Source organism: Canis lupus, chromosome 2 (assembly GCF_003254725.2).
Source record: "Canis lupus dingo isolate Sandy chromosome 2, ASM325472v2, whole genome shotgun sequence".
Lineage (NCBI taxonomy): Eukaryota > Metazoa > Chordata > Mammalia > Carnivora > Canidae > Canis > Canis lupus.
Genome location: NC_064244.1, coordinates 4571349 through 4590398, shown reverse-complemented (window position 1 = coordinate 4590398; position 19050 = coordinate 4571349). Strand labels below are relative to the sequence as shown.

The window sequence follows — 19050 nt, the reverse complement described above, 5'->3', positions numbered from 1 at the left end:
TTATACATGCAGTACTCTGTTTTTATCCAATGGTTCTTCTAGGCTTTATTTTTTTCCAATGACATTCAGGCTTGAGAAGGTAAAATCAGATTGTGCTTGTGGTGTAGTTAAGATAATAAAAATTGGGTCCAATTTCAGCGACCAGAGATATTCCTTCATTGAATAATAAGTATACAGAGTTGTGGTGAGAGCAGAAATAACCAAGATTTTACTTAGCTGTGATATTGTAGGTGAAATTAGCTAGTGTCAGTCCAGCAGGTAATGTGCTCATTAAATGTTTGTTTAAAAGAAAAATCCAAGGATTTTTCAGGAGCTATGTATGTATATATAGTTGACACACAAGGTTACATTAGCTTCAGGTGTACAACATAGTGATTCAACAAGACTATATATATATATATGTTTTTTATAAATATAAATATATATATATATATTTTTTAAGACCATATATTATACTATGTTCACCACAAGTGTAGCTACGGCCTGTCCTGACACACTGCTCTTACACCATCTTTAACTGTATTCTTCACGCTGGGCATTCATTCTTATGGCCTACTCATTCAATAACTAGAAGTCTATATCTCACACTTCCCTTCACCATTTTGCCCAACACCCCACACTCCTCTCCTGTGACAACCACCAGTTAGTGGTCCGGATTTATGCATCTCATTTTGCTTTTTGTTTGTTTACTCATTTTTAAAAACTTCCACTTAAGTATTTGTCTGAGGTATTTCACTTCACACGATACCCTCTAGGTTAATCCATGTTTTCTCAAATGGCACACCTCCTCCTTTTTATGGCTATATGATATTCCGTGTGTGTGTGTATGTATATACATAATACTTTCTAATCCATTTGTCTATTGGTGGGCATTTAGTTTGCTTCCATATCTTGACTATCACAAATAATGCTGTGGTAAACATATGGGTGCATACATCTTTTCAAATTAGTGTTTTTGTGTTTTGGGGGTAAATAATAGTGCATTATTGGATCATAAGATATTTCTACTTTTAAGCTTTTGAGCAACCTCCATACTCTTTCCACAGTGGCTGCTCCTCTTGCATTCCCACCAACAGTGCAAGAGGGTTCCTTTTTCTATATGTCCTGCTAAAACTTTTTGTATCTTGTATTTTTGGTTTTAGCCATTCTGACAGGTTTATAGTGATATCTCATTGTGGTTCTAATTTGCGTTTCCCTGATAATTAGTGATGTTGAACATATTTTCATGTGTCTGTTGGCCATCTATATGTATTTGGAGAAATGTATGTATGTCATTTGCCCATTTTTTAATTGGATTGTTTGGCTTTTTTGGTATTAAGTTGTATAAATTCCTTATATATTTTGGATATTAATACTTTATTACATATATCATTTGTAAATATCTTCTCCCATTCAGTAGGTTGTCATTTTGTTTTGTTGATAATTATATTTGCTGTGTAAAAGCTTTTTATTTTGACGTAGTCCCAATAGTTTATTTTTGATGTTGTTTCCTTGCCTCAGCAGACATATCTAGAAAAATAGTGCTATGGCTGATGCCAGGGACATTACTGCCTGTGCTCTCTTCTAGGGTTTTTATGGTTTCAGGTCTTATGTTGAGTTCTTTAATCCATTTTGAGTTTGTGTGTGGTGTTAAAAAGTGGTCTAATTTCCTTCTTTTTCATGTAGCTATCCAATTTTCACAGCACCATTTATCGAAGGACTATCTTTTCTCCATTGCATATTCTTGCCTCTTTATTCATAGATTAATTGACCATTTAATCCTATGTTTGTTTCTGAACTCTCTCTTTTGTTCTTTTGATTTATGTGTTGATTTTTTGTACCAGTACCATAGTTTTTTTATTAGTACAGTTTTGCAATATATCTTGAAATCTGGAACCATGACACTTTTAGCTTTTGTTATTCGCTCTCAAGATTGTGTTGGCTATTCAGTCTTTTGTGGTTTCCTACAAAGTTCAGTATTATTTGTTGTAGTTCTTTGAAAAATACTTGGGATTTTTCTAGTTCCGTAGACATGTTAAATTGTTTATTGGAGCTTTATTTTGATTCTTGAGGTAGGCTGATATCCCTATATATTTCTCTCTTAGAACTGCTTTTGCTGCCTTCCCAAAATTTTGGACCATTGTGTTGTCATTTATATTTGTGTCTATGCATTTTGTTATTTCTCCTTTAATTACCCTGTTGACTGTTTGGTAGTATGTTGTTGAGTCTCCATATATTTGTGACATTTTCACTTATTTCTTGTGATTTATTTCTAGTTTTATAGCATATGATCAAGATATTTATAATTGCCATATCCTCTTATGGATTAATCCCTTTATTATTTTGTAATGACCATCTTTGTCTCTTGCTACTCTCTTTGTTTTAAAGTCTGTCCTGTCTGATATAAGTATTGCCATCCTGGACTGTTTTGTTGTTGTTGTTGTTGTTGTTGTTGTTGTTGTTGTTTTGCTTTTCCTTATATGGTGAATTTTTTTTAATCCTTCATTTTCAATCTTTATGAGTCTTTAGGTCTGAAGTGAGACTCCTGTTGGCATCTTTAGATGGATATTGTTTTTCTTTTCTTTAATATTTTACTTATTCATGAGAGATAAACAGATAGAGGCAGAGACATAGATGGAGAAGCAGGCTTGCTGTGGGGAGCCTGATCCAGGACTCGAACCCAAAACCCAGAGATCATGACCTGAGCCAAAGGCAGATGCTCAGCCACTGAGCCACCAACGTGACCCCAATGGATATTGTTTTTCTTATCCATTCTGCCACCCTTTTATCTTTTGATTAGAGCTGTTAGACCATTTACATTTTTTTTCATTTTTTAACCCTTTATTTTTTATTTTTTAATAATAAATTTATTTTTTATTGGTGTTCAATTTACCAACATACAGAATAACACACAGTGCTCATCCCGTCAAGTACCCCCCTCAGTGCCCATCACCCATTCACCCCCCACCCCCGACCCTCCTCCCCTTCCATCACCCCCAGTTCGTTTCCCAGAGTTAGGAGTCTTTATGTTCTGTCTCCCTTTCTGATATTTCCCACACATTTCTTCTCCCTTCCTTTATATTCCCTTTCACTATTATTTATATTCCCCAAATGAATGAGAACATACAATGTTTGTCCTTCTCCGATTGACTTACTTCACTTAGCATAATACCCTCCAGTTCCATCCACGTTGAAGCAAATGGTGGGTATTTGTCGTTTCTAATGCCTGAGTAATATTCCATTCTATACATAAACCACATCTTCTTTATCCATTCATCTTTCAATGGACACCGAGGCTCCTTCCACAGTTTGGCTATTGTGGACATTGCTGCTAGAAACATCGGGGTGCAGGTGTCCTGGCCTTTCATTGCATCTGTACCCTTGGGGTAAATCCCCAGCAGTGCAATTGCTGGGTCGTAGGGCAGGTCTATTTTTAACTCTTTGAGGAACCTCCACACAGTTTCCCAGAGTGGCTGCACCAGTTCACATTCCCACCAACAGTATAAGAGGGTTCCCTTTTCTCCACATCCTCTCCAACATTTGTGGTTTCCTGCCTTGTTAATTTTCCTCATCGTCACTGGTGTGAGGTGGTATCTCATTGTGGTTTTGATTTGTATTTCCCTAATGGCAAGTGATGCCGAGCATTCTCTCATGTGCATGTTGGCCATGTCTTTGGTAGCATGGCAGGATACAAAATCAATGCCCAGAAATCAATGGCATTTCTATACACTAACAATGAGACTGAAGAAAGAGAAATTAAGGAGTCAATCCCATTTACAATTGCACCCAAAAGCATAAGATACCTAGGAATAAACCTAACCAAAGAGATAAAGGATCTATACCCTAAAAACTATAGAACACTTCTGAAAGAAATTGAGGAAGACACAAAGAGATGGAACAATATTCCATTCTCATGGATTGGTAGAAATAATATTATGAAAATGTCAATGTTACCGAGGGCAATTTACACATTTAACGCAATCCCTAACAAAATACCATGGACTTTCTTCAGAGAGTTAGAACAAATTATTTTAAGATGTGTGTGGAATCAGAAAAGACCCTGAATAGCCAGGGGAATTTAAAAAAAGAAAACCATAGCTGGGGGCATCACAGTGTCAGATTTCAGGTTGTACTACAAAGCTGTGGTCATCAAGACAGTGTGGTACTGGCACAAAAACAGACACATAGATCAATGGAACAGAATAGGGAACCTAGAAGTGGACCCTGAACTTTATGGTCAACTAATATTCGATAAAGGAGGAAAGACTATCCACTGGAAGGAAGGCAGTCTCTTCAATAAATGGTGCTAGGAAAAGTGGACATCCACATGCAGAAGAATGAAACTAGACCACTCTCTTGCACCAGACACAAAGATAAACTCAAAATGGATGAAAGATCTAAATGGGAGACAAGAGTCCATCAAAATCCTAGAGGAGAACACAGGCAACACCCTTTTTGAACTCAGCCACAGTAACTTCTTGCAAGATACATCCACGAAGGCAAAAGAAACGAAAGCAAAAATGAACTATTGGGATTTCATCAAGATAAGAAGCTTTTGCACAGCAAAGGATACAGTCAACAAAACTAAAAGACAACCTACAGAATGGGAGAAGATATTTGCAAATGACATATCAGATAAAGGGCTAGTTTCCAAGATCTATAAAGAACTTATTCAACTCAACAGCAAAGAAACAAACAATCCAATCATGAAATGGGCAAAAGACATGAACAGAAATCTCACAGAGGAAGACATAGACATGGCCAAGATCACTTTTTAATAATAAAATAATTTTATGTCATGGTTATAACTGCATTCAGAAGTTAATTAAAAATTCATTTTCATGGTATAATTTTTAAATATGCTTTTCCTTTCACTATATTAAAATGAAAAAAAAAGTAGTTTTATTCTGTTTCCTGCACAGATGTGTTAGACAAATCTAGAGGAGACATCAAAGAGCTTTCTGGCCTGAAAGATTGCAGAGATGGCCTTGGCTAGGCACATAATTTGTTAGGTTAGGCATGTGTTTTTGGAGCATCTACTCTGTGAGAAGAGAAAACTTAATCACACATGGAACCAGCATACGCAGAATTGATGTGTAATGCCTCGGGGAAAGTGTTATTTGCTGAAAGAGAGGTCCATTGGGAGGCTCAGGTAACTTACCAAGTCTTCAGGTCTATCTTGGGTGTGTATGTCTTTAATAATACTTGAAGGGGGGAACCCTGGGTAGCGCAGCAGTTTGGCACCTGCCTTTGGCCCAGGTCGCGATCCTGGAGACCCGGGATCGAGTCCCATGTCGGGCTCCTGGTGCATGGAGCCTGCTTCTCCCTCTGCCTGTGTCTCTGCCTCTCTCTCTCTCTCTCTGTGACTATCATAAATAAATAAAAAAAAAAGAAAAACAGAGGACCTTTCCATTTAAAAAAAATAATACTTGAAGGGAGTCTTTACTTTTGGATGTTACTGGATAATACAAATGAACGAAGATAATACTATGGATAAAGACCACATACTGACTCTTTTTAAGAATTTAACTATTTTTATTTCTAAAAAAATCTTTCCTTTTACCACAAAAGACGAAATTCATTTTTATTGTAGGAAAATGTTTAAATATAGGTAGAAAAGGTAAACCACATCAATGCTGCTTACACCCTCATGATAAAAACATTGTGTGTGTCTTTACAATCTACCACGTTGCTTTCAATTAATACAATAAATAAAAGCAACACTGTTTTCAATTAATTTGCTCATTTTTATATATAATTTTTAAACACCTATTCACCAATATTTTGTTTGGGCCAATAGTATTCCATCAAATGGATGTACCACCATTCACTAATTCAGTTCCTCACTATTGATTTAGGAGTTGCTTTCGATTGTACACAAATTTAAAGAGTCTTTACTGAACAGTATAGAGGTTTGCACACATTGCAAATTATATCCTAAGAGTAAAAGAAAATACAGAGTAGAATTTTTAATTGATATTCATTTTTAAACCATTTGATTGATGATTTTATTGTTTTAAATTTTTATTTATTTATGATAGGCACACAGTGAGAGAGAGAGGCAGAGGCACAGGCAGAGGGAGAAGCAGGCTCCATGCACCGGGAGCCCGACGTGGGACTTGATCCCGGGTCTCCAGGATCGCGCCCTGGACCAAAGGCAGGCGCTAAACCGCTGCGCCACCCAGGGATCCCTGATTTATGATTTTAAATTACTCTTCAATAATGTACCTTTTTTTCACAAGCAATACATGACTGTGTCTGTTTTTCTGTATGCTTCCCAAACACTGTCTAATTATTTTTTTCATTGTTTCAGTCTGAAAATATGGTTAAAGTAGGAGGTAACTGTATATTTTCTCCAATTCTTTAATGCTAAGCAGGTTGATCAAGTTCGTGTGCATGTGTGCCTTGTGTAGTTATATTTCTGTGTGTATCTATATTTCCTATTTGTGCTTTTTGCTTGGTTTTCAGTGTGTAATGCTTATTATTCTTCTTACTGACTTAATCTTTTAAAGCATCGAGGTATTTTTTTATTTGTTGTGAAAGTTGCAAAGATTTTCCCCAAGTTTTATTGACCTTTTATTAGTTTTTCATGTTTTCACCCTTCCTAGTTTTTAGGTTGTGCATAGTTATGTCTGCCAGGGTGCCCTTTATAGTTTATCTTTTTGTTATTTTTTCCAGAATGATATTTTTCATTAGGTTTATTGACACATGAATGACATATAACATGTAAATTTAAGGTGTACAATGTGATTACATTGTGAAATGATTACTACAGGAAGGTTGATTAACACATTCATCATGTCACAGCTACCTTTTTTTTTAGAGAATGTGGTGAGGACATTTAAGATCTACTCTCTTAGGAGCTTTCATATATACAATACATTACTGTTAACTGTAGTCACCATCCTGTGTATTTTACCCCTAGTAGTTATTTATCTTGTAACCATTTCCTCCATCTCTCCACGCCCTTCTCCCAGGTGACACCTTTTTATTGTCTATTTTTATGAGTTTGATTTTATAAATTCCACATGTAAGTGAGATCATACAGCATTTATCTTTCTCTGTCTGACTTATTTCTCTTAGCATAATGACTTCAAGATACATCCATGTGGTTCCAAATGGCAGGATTTCTTTTTTTTTTTTAAGATTTTATTTATTTATTTGATAGACCACAAATGGGGGCGGGGAGGGCAGAGAGAAAGGGAGAAGAAAGCTTCCCGCTGAGCAAGGAGCCTGATGTGGGGCTTGATCCCAGTACCCTGGGATTGTGACCTGAGCCAAAAGCAGATAGATGCTTAACCAAATGAGCCACCCAGGTGCCCCAAGATTTTTTCTTTTTTAGTATTCCTGTGTGCCCACACCTGTATTTGTATATATGTCGGTATTATGCACCATACTTTCTTAGTCCATTCATCTGTCAGTGGAGACTTAGGGTTCTTTATATGTCTTGGCTATTGTGAACCATGCTGCAGTGAACATAGGGATGCAGGCATCTCTTAAAGATACTAATTTCATTTCCTTTAGGTATATATACCCAGAAGTGGGATTGGTAGATCATATAGAGTATTTAATTTTTTGAGAATCTGTATTAAATTTTTTGAGAATCCTTCATACTGTTTTCATACCTACTGCACCAATTTGCATTCCCACTGACAGCGCAGAAGTATTTCCTTTTCTCCATTTCCTTTCCAACATATGTTGTCTTCTTGATGATAGTCATTCTCACAAGTGTGAGGTGATATCTTTTTGTGTTTTTGATTTGTATTTCTTGGTAATTACTGATGTTAAGCACAACTTCATGTACCTCTTGGACATGTGGATATCTTCTTTGGAAAAATATCAGCTCAGGTCCTTCGCCCCTTTTTTAATTGAATTATTTGGGGTTTTCTTTGTTTTTTTAAGTATCGAGTTGTAGAAGTTCCTTAAATATTTTGGAAATTAATGCCTTATCAGACATATGGTCTACACGTATTTTCTCCTATTCTTTGTGTCACCATTATTATTCTGTTATTAAGTATTTTGTTAATAATTTCTTTTGCTGTAAAGATAACTTTTTTAGTTTGATGTAGAGCCACTTGTTTATTTTTGCTTTGTTGCTTGTGCTTTTGGTGTTCTATGCAAAAACTCATTACCAAGACCAACATCAAGGAGTTTTTAACCCTATATTTTCTTCCAGAAGTTTTAATTATATTACATATGGGCTTTATTTTTGTCATGTTGCATTTTATGAAATGCTTTTATTATGCTTTTGCTATGAGGATTCTGTGATTTTTATCCAACGATATATTAATGTATCATGTTTATTGACTTGTGTTTGTTGAGCCTTCTTTGCATCCTAGGGATAAATCCCATCTTTGTGGCATACCATCCTTTTAATGTGCTAACTTTATTAACTAGTATTTTGTTGTGAATTTTTGCATTTATGTTCATCGGGCTATTGGGCCTTTAGTATCTATATGCCTTTTGTATCTGGATAGTGGAGGTCTTATAAAGTGAATTTGGGAGTATTCCCTCTTCTTCAATTTTTTGGAAGGATTTCAGAAGGATTGGCTTTGATTCTTTAAATTCACCAGTGTTTGGTAGAATCCATGAGTAAAACTATCTTGTCCTGGACTTTTCTGTGTTGGGAGGTTTTTGATTACTGATTCAATGGCTTTTCTCATATTTATTCTGCTCAGATATTGTTTTTTTTCTTGCTTCAGTCTTGTTAGGTTGTATGTTTCTAGAAATGTACAATTTCTTCTAGATTATCCAATTCATTGGTATATAATTGCTTATCGTAGTCTCTTCTGATATATATATATATATATATATATATATGATTTATTATTCATTCATGAGAGCCAGAGAGAGAGGGAGAGGCAGAGACACAGGCAGAGGGAGAAGCAGGCTCCATGCAGGGAACCTGATGTGGGACTCGATCCCTGGTCTCCAGGATCAGGCCCTGGGCCAAAGGCAGGTGCTAAACTGCTAAGCCACCCAGGCTGCCCTCTTCTGATATTTTGGAATGATGTTTCAATTGTAATATCCCTCTTTTATTGATAATTTTATTCATTTGAGTCTTTTCTCTTTTTCTTGGTTAGCCTAGTGAAAGGCTTGTCAATTTTGTGTAGTTTTTTAAAAAAAACTAATTCTTTAAAAATTTTTTTAGTTTTGTTAGTCTTTTGTTTTATTCTTCTGTGTTTCATTTTTTCTATTCTAATCCTAATTATTTTTTCTTCTGTTACCATTGACCTTAGTTCAAGCTCCTTGAGTTGTAAAGTTTGATTGTTTATGTGAGATATTTCTTTGTTTAATGTAGGTGTTTATGATTGTAAACTTTCCTCTTAGAACAGCTTTTAATGCATTCCATAAATTTTGGCATGTTATATTTCCATTTTCATTTATATCAAGATTTTTTAATTTCTCCTTTGATCCATAGTTTGTTCAGTAGTGTGTTTTGATTTCTATGTTTGTGAATTTCCCAACTTTCCTCTTCTTATTGGTATCTATATAGTGGTCAGAAAAGACATGTGATATAATTTTAATTTTCTTGAATTTGTTAAGACTTTTTTGTGTCTAAACATATGATCTGTCCTGGAACATGTTCTGTCTGCACTTGAGAAGGATGTGTATTCTGCTGCTGTTGGGTGGAATGTTCTATATATGTCTGCTACGTCTATTTGATCTATAGTGTTTTTCACATATCACTATCTAGTGTTGAATAACAATATATGATCATATAGTCATATGTTATATGCAATCATGTGTATATACAGTCAGATAACACTGTAGTGCTCTTTCCTTATTGATTTTCTGTCTGAGTAATCCATCAATTATTGGGTATGGAATATTAAAACCCTTCTTATTGTATTGTTGTTTATTTCTCCATGCAGCTCTGTTATTATTTGCTTTATATATTTGGATGTTCTGATGTTGGATGCATACATATTTGCAATTATTATGGCTTGTTTGTGAACTAATCCTTTTATCATTATACAGTGACATTCCTTGTCTCTTGTGACTATTTGAAACTTACTCTATTTCTGATAGAAGTATAGCCATTCCTCCTCTCTTTTGGTTACCATTTGTATGGAATGTTTTCTATCCCTTCACTTTCAATCTATGTGTGTCTTTAAAACTATAGTGAATCTCTTGTAGACAGCATATTGTTGGATCTAGTTTCCTGTTTTTTTTTTTTTTAACCATCCCAGCCTCTCTAGGTTTTTGGATTGGAGAATTTCATCCACCAATGTTAAAGTAATTATTGATAGGTAGGGCCTTACTATGGCCATTTTGTTAATTGTATTCTTTTCTTTTTTAACTTTTGTTAATTGTTTTTTTCTGACTGTTTTGTAATTCCTATATTCTCTTCTTTGTCCCTTGCTGTCTTATTTTTCTGATTTGATGACCCTTTGTGGTGGTGTGCTTTGATTCTTCTATCTCAATACTTTGCTCATCTACTACAGGGTTTTTCTTTGTTAGTGCCATGAGGCTTATGTACCCTATCTTATAGTTTCAGCATTCTCTTTTAAACCAATAATAGTTCACTGTGGGGCTTGGATGGGTCAGATGGAAGTAACTGAGGGCAGGAGGGGCTTACTGTTAGGGTCTCTAATTTGGTGAGGCTTCTGTCTCTTCTCTGAGATAGGAGTACTCCTGGCTGAGCTCTTTGGTTAGGTGAGCCTGCTGACTCAGCTTGGCATTCAGATTGGGCTGCTTGCTGGCTGGCTCCCTGGTTGAGTGGCTTTGTATTGGCTTCATGGTCAGGTGGAGCCATTAGCTGGATCAGCATTCACCTCTGGTGGGCTGGAGTCACAGGCAGAGTGGTGCTACTAGTTTTTACTTTGCTTATGAGTGGGGCTGCAGGCTGGGTCTGCAATTGGCCCTGGTAGGGTGAGAGTACAGGCTGTGCCCCCAATCCAGATGTGCCTCTGGCATGACTCGGCATTCAGGTAAAGTCTCTTTGGGATTAGGGGGGACCTCAGGCTGTGCTCAGCAATCAGGCAAGGCTGTGGGCTGGGTTCTAGTGCTGGACAGGGCCATTGGCTATGCTCTGTGTCCTGTATGTTGAGCTCCAAGGATGTCCATGGTCACTATTGAGGTGTCCTGAATAAGAAGGGCTGTAGTCTCTGCTCAACAATTGAACAGAGCTACTGGGTTGGCTCTTTGTCTAGGTGAGGTCATAGCCTGGGCTGTGTGACCTCTCATAGATCATTGATTAGGCTCCTAGGTGAGGCAGTGTACCACACTGGGTGGGTTTGCTGACTTCCTTCCCTGTGTGAGCAGGCTGTAAGATGGCTCTGTCTATAGAGACCTTTGTTTTTTTGTTTGTTTGTTTTGTTTTTTAAAGATTTTATTTATTTATTCATTAAAGACACACAGAGAGAGGCAGAGACACAGGCAGAGGGAGAAGCAGGCTCCATGCAGGGAGCCTGATGCGGAACTTGATCCCAGGACTCCAGGATCATGCCCTGGGCCGAAGGCAGGCGCTAAACCACTGAGCCACCCAGGCATTCCTTATAGAGACCTTTAGGTGGACACACAGAACCAAACCCAGCCAGTTGGGTTGGGGCGTCATCACTTTTTTTTTCTTCGCTTCTCATTTTTTTGTATATTTTTTATTTATTAGAGTTTGATTTGCCAACATATAGTATAACACCAAGTGCTCTTCCCATCAAATGCCATCCTCAGTGCCCATCACCTAGTCACCGCATTTCCTCACCCACCTCCCCTTCCACTACCCCTTGTTTCCCAGAATTAGGAGTCTCTCATGTTATGTCTCCCTCTCTGATATTTCCAACGCATTTTCTCTCCTTTCTGCTTTAATCCTTTTCACTATTTTTTATATTCCCCATATGAATGAAACCATATAATGTTTGTCCTTCTCCGATTGACTTACATCACTCAGCATAATACCCTCCAGTTCCATCCACATTGAAACAAATGGAGGGTATTTGTCATTTAAATGGCTGAGTAATATTCCATTGTGTATATAGATCACATCTTCTTTATCCATTAATCTTTTAATGGGCACTGAAGCTCTTTCTACAGTTTGGCTACTGTGGACATTGCTGCTATAAACATTGGGGTGCAGGTGTCTCGGTCTTTCACTGCATCTGTATCTTTGGGGTAAAACCCCAAGCAGTGCAATTGCTGAGTCATAAGGCAGCTCTATTTTGAACTGTTTGAGGAACCTCCACACAGTTTTCCCGGGTGGTTGCACCAGTTCACATTCCCACCAACAGTGCAAGAGGGTTCCCTTTTCTCCGCATCCTCTCCAACATTTGTTGTTTCCTGCCTTGTTAATTTGCCCCATTCTCACTGGTGGGAGGTGGTATCTCATTGTGGTTTTGATTTGTACTTCCCTGATGGCAAGTGATGCAGAGCATTTTCTCATGTGCTTGTCTATGTCTTCCTCTGTGAGATTTCTGTTCATGTCTTTTGCCCATTTCATGATTGGATTGTTTGTTTCTTTGCTGTTGAGTTTACTAAGTTCTTTTTAGATCTTGGATACTAGCCCTTTATCTGATATGTCATTTGCAAATATCTTCTCCCATTCTGTAGGTTGTCTTTTAGTTTTGTTGACTGTTTCTTTTGCTGCGCAGAAGCTTTTTATCTTGATGAAGGCCCAAGAATTCATTTTTGCTTTTGTTTCCCTTGCTTTCACAGATGTATCTTGCAAGAAGTTTCTGTGGCCAAGTTCAAAAAGGGTGTTGCCTGTGTTCTCCTCTAGGATTTGGATGGATTCTTGTCTCATATTTAGATCTTTCATCCATTTTGAGTTTATCTTTGTGTATGGTGTAAGAGAATGGTCTAGTTTCATTCCTCTGCACATGGCTGTCCAATTTTCCCAGCACCATTTATTGAAGAGACTGTCCTTTTTCCAGGAGATAGTCTTTTCTGCTTTGTTGAATATTAGTTGACCATAGAGTTGAGGGCCCGTTTCTGGGTTCTGTATTCTGTTCCACTGATCTACGTGTCTGTTTTTGTGCCAGTACCACACTGTCTTGATCATCACAGCTTTGTAGTACAACTTGAAATCCAACATTGTGATGCCCCCTGCTCTGGTTTTCTTTTTCAAAATTCCCCTGGCTATTCAGGGTCTTTTTTTGATTCCACACAAATCTGAAGATGATTTGTTCCAACTCTCTGAAGAAAGTCTATGGTATTTTGATAGGGATTGCATTAAATGTGTAAATAGCCCTGGGTAGCAGAGAAATTTTCACAGTATTAATTCTTCCAATCCATGAGCATGGAATATTTTCCATCTCTTTGTGTCTTCCTCAATTTCTTTCAGAAGCATTCTGTAGTTTTTAGGGTATACATCCTTTATCACTTTGGTTAAGTTTATTCCTAGGTATCTTATGCTTGGGTGCAATAAACCTGAATGGGATTTTGGTATTGATTAATTTCTCTTTCTTCAGTCTCATTATTACTGTATAGAAATGCCACTGACTTCTGAGCATTGATTTTGTATCCTGCCACATTGCCGAAATGCTGTATGAGTTCTAGCAATCTTGGGGTAGAGTCTTTGGGTTTTATAGGTACCTTACCATGTCATCTGTGAAGAGGGAGAGTTTGACTACTTCTTTGCAATTTCAATGCCTTTTATTTCTTTTTGTTGTCTGATTGCTGAGGCTAGGACTTCCAGTACTATGTTGAATAGCAGTGGTGAGAGTGGACATCCTTGTCGTGTTCCTGATCTTAGGGGAAAGGCTCTCAGTATTTCCAACCATTGAGAATGATATTTGCTGTGTGCTTTTCATAGATGACTTTTAAGGTGGTGAGGAATATTCCCTCCTTCCCTACACTCTGAAGAGTTTTGATCAGGAATGGATGCTGTATTTTGTCAAATGCTTTCTCTGGGGCCCCCCGGGTGGCTCAGTGGTTTAGCAGCCGCCTACAGCCCAGGGCCTGATCCTGGAGTCCCAGGATCGAATCCACCTTGGGCTCCCTACGTGGAGCCTGCTTCTCCCTCTGCCTGTGTCTCTGTCTCTCTCTCTCTCTCTCTCTGTGTGTGTATGTGTGTGTGTCTCATGAAGAAATAAAATCTTTTAAAAAATGTTTTCTCTGCATCTATTGAGAGTATCATATGGTTCTTGTTTTTTCTCTTGTTGATATGATCTATCACGTTGATTGTTTTAAGAGTGTTGAACCAGCCTTGCATTCCAGGGATAAATCCTGCTTAGTCACGGTGAATAATCTTCTTAATGTACTGTTGGATCCTATTGGCTAGTATATTTTTGAGAATTTTTGCAACTGTGTTAATCAGGGATATTGGTCTATATTCTCCTTTTTGGTGGGGTCTTTGGTTTTGGAATTAAGGTGATGCTGCCTTCATAAAATGAGTCTGGAAGTATTCCGTCCCTTTCTATCTTTCAGAACAGCTTTAGTAGAATAGGTTTTGTTTCTTCTTTAAATATTTAATAGAATTCCCCTGGGAAGCCATCTGGCTCTGGACTTTTGTGTCTTGGGAGGTTTTTGATGACTGCTTCAATTTCCTCCCTGGTTATTGGCCTGTTCAGGTTTTCTGTTTCTTCCTGTTCCAGTTTTGGTCGTTTGTGGTTTTCCAGAAATGTGTCTGTTTCTTCTAGATTGACTAATTTATTGGTGTATAAATAAATTGCTTTATTAAAATATTATAATAATATTTTTATTATTATATATATATAAAATTACATGGTTTTTTTTATTTTAAATTTTGTATTTCATTGGTATTGGTTGTGATTTCTCACCTTTCATTCATAATATTATAATTTGAGTCCTTTCTCCTTTCTTTTCAATAGACTGAATAATGGTTTATCTCTCTTACAAATTCTTTCAAAGAACCAACTCCTGGTTTTGTTGATCTGTTCTACAGTTCTTCTGGTCTCTACTTCATTGAGTTCTGCTCGAATCTTTATTAACTCTCTTCTTCTACTTGGTATAGGTTTATTTGCTGTCCTTTCTGCAGTTCCTTTAGGTGCAAGGTTAGCTTGTGTATTTGTTTTTTCCAATTTTTTGAGGGATGCTTATATTGTGATGTATTTCCCTCTCAGGACTGCTTTTGCTGTATCCCAAAGATTTTGAATGGTTGTATCTTCATTCTCATTAGTTTCCATGAATCTTATTTAATTCTTCTCTAATTTCCTGGTTGACTCTTTCATCTTTTAGCAGGCTGCACTTTAACCTCCATGTGTTTGAGTTTCTTCCAGATTCCTTCTTGTGATTGAGTTTAAGTTTCAAAGCATGGTGGTCTGAAAATATGCAGGGAACAATCCCAATCTTTTGGTATTGCCTGAGACCTGGTTTGTAAGCCAATATGGTCTATTCCAGAGAAAGTCCCATGTGCACTTGAGAAGAATGTGTGTTCAGTTGTGTTTGGACCTAAAGTTCTGTAGATATCTGTGAAATCCATATGATCCAGTGTATCATTTAAAGCTCTTGTTTCTTTGGTGATGTTGTGCTTAGAAGATCTGTCATTTGCCGCAAGTGCTAGGTTGAAGTTTCCTACTATTAGTGTATTATAATTTAATATGTCTTTACTTTGGTTATTAATTGTTTGATATACTTGGCAGCTCCCACATTAGGGGCATAAATATTCATGATTGTTAAGTCTTCTTGTTGGATAGACCCTTTGAGTATGACATAGTGTCCCTCTTCATCTCTTACTACAGTCTTTGGGATAACCTTTATCTGATAGGAGGATTGCCACCCCAGCTTTCTTTTGAGGACCATTTGAACGTTAATGGTTCTCCACCCTTTCATTTTCAGGTTGGAGGTGTCCTTAGGTCTCAAATGAGTCTCTTGTAGACAGCAAATGGATGGGTCTTGCTTTTTTATCCAGCCTGAAACCCTGTGTCTTTTGGTGGGATCATTTAGCCCATTCATGTTCAGAGTAACTATTGATAGATATGAACTTAGTGTCACCATAATACCTATTCAGTCCTTGTTTTTGTGGGTAGGTTCTTTGGGCTTCCTATTTATTTTACAGGGTCCCCTTAACATTTCTTGCAGAGCTAGTTTAGTGGTCACATATTCTTCCAGTTTCTGCATCTCTTGGAAGCTCTTTATCTCTCCTTCTATTATGAATGAGAGCCTTGCTGGATAGAGTATTCTCGGCTGTATGTTCTTCTCATTTAAGACCTGAATATATCCTGCCAGCCCTTTCTGGTCTGCCAGGTCTTTGTGGAGAGGTCTGCTGTTAATCTGATATTTTTCCCATATAAGTTATGGATCTCTTGTCTCTTACCACGTTAAGGATTTTCTCTTTATCTTTGAAATTTGCAAGTTTCACTATTAAATGTTGAGGTGTTGAACGGTTTTTATTGATTTTATTTTATTTTATTTTATTTTATTTTATTTTATTTTATTGATAGAGGATATCTCTATCTCCTGGATCTGAATGCCTGTTTCCCTCTCCAAATTAGGGAAGTTCTCAGCTATGATTTGTTCAATATGTAGATTTTTCCTTCTCAGGCTATCATTTATTTCCCTTAACCTTTCCTCATGGTCTTTAATTGTTTTTCTCTTTTTTCCTCAGCTTCCTCCTTGCCATAAACTTGTGTTGTATATCTCTCACTCTTTCTTCTACCTCATTAACCCTCATCATTAGGACCTCCAGTTTGGATTGCATCTCATTTAATTGATTTTTAATATCATCCTGATTAGATCTAATTTCTGCAGTTATGAAGTCTCTTGAATCCTTTATGCTTTTTTTCCAGAGCTACTAGTAGCTTTATAATTGTGCTTCTGAATTGACTTTCTGATACTGAATTGTAATCTAAATTCTGTAACTCTGTGGCAGAGAGTACTGTTTCTGATTCTTTCTTTTGTGTTGAATTCTTCCTTCTAGTCATTTTGCTAAGTGCAGAGTGGCTGTATGTGAGCGGGCTGAGTCAAGAATATCAACCATGACCTAAGTAAATTTCACCCTGGATGATTCTGACAAGGCCAAAGACCAGAAGTTGAAAAAATATGGAATGCTGCATGTTATCCTTGTGCAAGGGCCATGCTAATCTTCTCTGTATCATTCCGATTTTAGTATATGTGCTGCTGAAGTGAGCACCATCACTTTGGTTCTCCAAATGGCTCTCACTCTGGCTCTTAGCTAAGAGCTCTGTTCAGGTACTTACACTCCCCAAACCACAGCTTACCATGATCCCTGCCTTAATTGCTATGAGCCCCTTTCTCCCTCTCCATCTCTGATGCTTGAAAGTCTTATGCTATTTATTTCTCCAGTGGTCCCTGTGAGATGAGACTGAAGTGTAGGCATCCTTAGAAGCACTCATAACAGTGGAGAAGCTGGATACCCTCCTTGGGCTTTTTCACACTGGAGAAATCAGAGGTTTCTGGGAGTATATCTTTGTGCTGTACTGCACTGGTTTTGGGAAAGGGTGATTAGGTCAAAGTAAAACTGCTCCTTTACCCTTCAAATGCATTATTTTATTTTATTTTTTTCTGAGCCAAGTAGATACTCCAGCCTCATCCTTGGTTCTAGGACTTTCACAAAGATGCCTTGACTATAGATACTCCTAGTTGGTTTTTCTCTGAGGGAACTGGAGAAGATCATTTTTCTTGCCATCTTGGTGATATCATTATGACTTTTATGCTTAAAAAGGCTTTCTCTATCCATGTTCATATAAAATTCACCTATATTATCAACTATATGTCAGTAGTTTCATTGTTTCACAATTATGCCTTTAATTCATCTGAGAATTTATTTTGATAAATGTTATGAGAAAAAAAACCCTTTTTTCTTTAATAACTAATCACTTTAACACTTTTTTATATAGACATACCTTATTTTATCGTGCTTCACACAAATCTTTTTTTTTTTTTTTTTTTTTTTACAAATTGAAGTTTGTGGCAAACGTGCATTGAGCAAGTCTTTTGGTGTTATTTTTATTTCAACAGCATTTCTCACTTCATGTCTCTGTGTCCTTCTTGCAGTTCAAACTTACTCATTATTACTTAATTTGTTACGTGGATCTATGATCAGTGATTGCAACCAACTGAAAGTTCACATGATGGTTAGCATTTGTTAGTAATAAAGGTATTTTTATTTTTTAATTATTTATTCATGAGAGATGCAGAAAGAGAACGAGGCATAGACCTAGGCATAGGGAGAAGCAGATTCCCTGTGGGGAACCCCATGTGGGACTCCATCCTGGGACTCCAAGATCATGCCCTGAGCTGAAGGCAGATGCTCAACCACTGGACCACCCGTGCATCTCAGTAATAAAGTATTTTTAAATTTAAGGTATATACATTGTGTTTTTTGGACATAATGCTATTGCACACTTTTAATAGACTTCAATATTGTATACACATAACCTTTATATGCAGTGCAAAACCAAAAAAAATTCAGTTGATTCACTTTCATGAGATACTTGCTTCATTTTGGTGGTCTGGAATTGAAGACACAATATCTCCAAGCTGTGCCTATAAATTCAATCTGGTTTAATTTATTATAATTTGTCACTGAATGATGTGTAGCCCTAGGTGACGAAATCTGCATCTTGATCCTGGTGTCTTTCTGTTGCTAGCACTTAATGATGTACATGTTGAGTAGAATCAGTCAAAGCCCAAAGCTTTACATATACCCAGAGATCTGTTTTTATGTTGCCACGTCATTAAACCATACACCTACTTGCAGCTGTTCACCCAACAATGAGTACATGTGACTACATTCATTAAACCTACCTTACTAGTTTGTTCTTACATGGGAATCTCTCCCTTTAGAAACAAGTAGCTCGGGATCCCTGGGTGGCGCAGCGGTTTGGCGCCTGCCTTTGGCCCAGGGCGCGATCCTGGAGACCCGGGATCGAATCCCACGTCGGGCTCCCGGTGCATGGAGCCTGCTTCTCTCTCTGCCTCTCTCTCTCGCTCTCTCTCTGTGACTATCATAAATTAATAAAAAATTAAAAAAAAAGAAACAAGTAGCTCTCTCTATCTTGCAGGATTAGGACTGACAAGTTCAAGAATCAACTTTTCTTTCAGTATAACAAGTAAAGGAAGCTAACATCATTATTTAGGGTTGCTCTTGGCCTATGTCTTCTGCGATGCTTCTCTAATTCTAATTTGATGCATTTTTTTTTTTTGAAGAGT

At 37.2% G+C, this 19050-nt stretch overlaps 2 long non-coding RNA genes and 1 pseudogene across 5 annotated transcripts in view; 1 reads left to right on the top strand and 2 right to left on the bottom strand.

Annotated features, from left to right (window-relative positions):
* Positions 1 to 19050, top strand: part of LOC118354156 (uncharacterized) — a 67582-nt gene that overhangs the window by 11420 nt on the left and 37112 nt on the right. Inside the window, exon 4 of one of the 4 annotated variants that reach the window (XR_007403712.1) lies at positions 6021 to 6439. The exons of the other annotated variants lie outside the window; for them this stretch is intronic. This is a non-coding gene — a long non-coding RNA (uncharacterized LOC118354156). Of the gene's footprint in view, positions 1 to 6020; positions 6440 to 19050 lie in introns of those variants that run through there. 4 annotated transcript variants of the gene reach the window in all.
* The window catches only part of LOC112663786 (uncharacterized), a 31825-nt gene continuing 19882 nt past the window's right edge, over positions 7108 to 19050 (bottom strand). Inside the window, exon 5 of the long non-coding RNA XR_007403708.1 lies at positions 7108 to 18842. This is a non-coding gene — a long non-coding RNA (uncharacterized LOC112663786). The remainder of the gene's footprint in view (positions 18843 to 19050) is intronic.
* LOC112664858 (U6 spliceosomal RNA) lies at positions 16912 to 17008 on the bottom strand (annotated as a pseudogene).